Below are 2,663 nucleotides of genomic sequence, written 5' to 3' on the forward strand. Positions count from 1 at the left end.
TTCTATTTGCAGCATATAGCATTTCCATTAATAATGCAAAAAGTACATTAGAGCTTTGGGTGTAAATTGTATAATGAAGGGCCCTTTGGGCGGCACAAAATCTCCATAAAATTGTAAAACCTTTTAACATTTCTGTTTAATGCTTTAAACCTCCCCCCCCCCCCCCCAACCCTCTCTCTCCCAGCTTTCCGGAACACACATAAAAAGGTTTTCCCACGAGAGGGGGGGGATGGATAAAAAGAGAGAGAGAGAGGGAGATGAAGAAGGGGAAAAGAGAGAGAGTGAGGAGAGAGAGAGGGGAGGAGAGAGAGAAAAGGAGAGAGAGAAGAGAGGGGGGGAAGGGGAAAAGGAAAAAAGAAAAGAAAAAGATAGATAGAAAATGGGGAGGGGGGAAAGGAATTAGAAGAGAGAAAAGAAAAAAAAAGAAAAAGAAAAAAGAGAAAAGAAGAGAGAGGATAGAAAAAGAGAGGAGAAAAGGGGAGAGAGAAGAGAGAGAGAGGAGAGAGGGGAGGGAGGGAGGAGAAAGAAAAGATAGTAGATTTAAAAGGGAGGGAGGGAAAAGGGGATTAAAAGAAAGGGGAAAATAAAGTTCCCGGGAAAATTTTGATTTGTTTATTTTTTGTTGATTCTCAGCAAAGACGCCGACTCCCAAAGAGCAGGTGGGTTTTTTTTAGAGATAATGCTTAGCCCCTTCATTCGTTTTTTTCCCAAAAAACTTTGTTTTAAGGGGGGTTTTATATATAAAATAATATATATATATAATAATTTTGTGTTTGTGGTGTGGTGTGTGGGGTGGTGTATGTGTGTGTGTGTGGGCCGGGGGTGTGTGTGTGTGTGTGTGGTTGTGTGTTGGTGTGTGTTGTGTGTTTTGTGTTTCGGTACTGTGTATAACCTCTAGTGTGTTATAAATGAACTATTTTTGGGAATGCGTATTTTTTTTCCATATATCTATATAATATATATATATAGATGTTGTTTTGGCTTTTATAACATATAGATAATTACATAAACCCCGTTGAAAATTTGACAATGTTTTAAAAGGTTTAATAGAATGATACTTCCAATACAAGAGATTATTTTCCGGTCGGGCCCTTTTTCCTCGTCAAATACATACGTATCTGACGAAACAAAGTCGAAACGGGCAAAAACATTTTCGTATTGTGAAGATTTTCATTTTTTCATTCATACCTTTTATACATATATCATACACACATAAACACACACACAACACACACACACGCACACACACACACATACACACACACACACACACACACACATATATATATATAGTATATAATAATTAATAGATGGGGATAATATGATAACCCCCTTGCCCGACGATACGACGGTAATACACGTGCTTGCCCACTGTTAGTATTGTTGAATTGTTTTATACACTATAGATGCTATACTTGTACTAAGTCACCAATGACCATTAGAGTACTCTGCTCCCCGTCTCGCCCGTTCACAACCTTTTCTTTGATTTACGTAAATATTTTAACTTAGCTTATTTTGCTGTACTAATATCAAAAAACATTATAATAATTATAAAGTTTATAATAAAAATATACACCTATCCGATATCCATACACTAGTAAAAAACACGTTTTTTTTCCCGCCATTCAAATGCACTATGGTCACAAGTAATATTAATTGACTCCTTTGTGGCTAAGCCTAGCAAGCCATCTATGAGCAGAACATTCACAAAAAATATAGAAAATGAATGGGCACAGCATTTTCCCCCATTTTTGTACGTTTTCCCCGGACGGCATTGGGTTAAATAATGTATATATATGTGTATATAAATACACCACACACACACACACACACACCATCACACAATATATATATTATGTATGTATATAATGTATATATATATGTGTATCTAGAAAATATTACACACACACACACACACAACATACACACACAAACATAAACACAACAACACATATATATATATACACACACACACACACACAGAGCACGGGAGTACACACACACACACATAGATATAATATACGCACACACACACACACTCAAACACACATATATATATATATATGTATATATAGGTATATTATATGTATAATATAATGTATATATATTGTATATAGAAATACACACACACACACACACACACACACACACACACACAACACACATATATAATATACACACACACACACACACCACACACAACACACACATATATACACACACACACAAAAACCCCCCCAAAAAAACTCACACACCACACACACACACACTCAAATACATATATACACACACAACACACACACACACACAAAAAGAGCACACACACAACACACATATATATATTTATATTGATATATATGATTATCAAACACTTCCTTGAAATCTCCTTCTCTCCTGCCTGTCTTTCCATTCTCCAAGGAGGACGTTATCACCAACTCGACGAGATTGCAGGAGACAAATATCGAACATTACATTCCTCAGAGGTAAGCGGCATCTTGAGATGTAAGTTCTCCTTTGGGAGGACGCTCAGCTTGAACACTTATTTAGATCAGGAAGTCTGTGTGGTCGATTGCTTGTGGAAAATATTAGAGAGATAGGGTGAGAGTAATGTGCTGTGTGTGTTCAAGGTCAGTGTATGTGTGTGTCTACCGTTGATTTTGTTC

The sequence above is a fragment of the Penaeus chinensis genome, chromosome 22, assembly GCF_019202785.1.
Source record: "Penaeus chinensis breed Huanghai No. 1 chromosome 22, ASM1920278v2, whole genome shotgun sequence".
NCBI classification, from domain to species: Eukaryota; Metazoa; Arthropoda; class Malacostraca; order Decapoda; family Penaeidae; genus Penaeus; species Penaeus chinensis.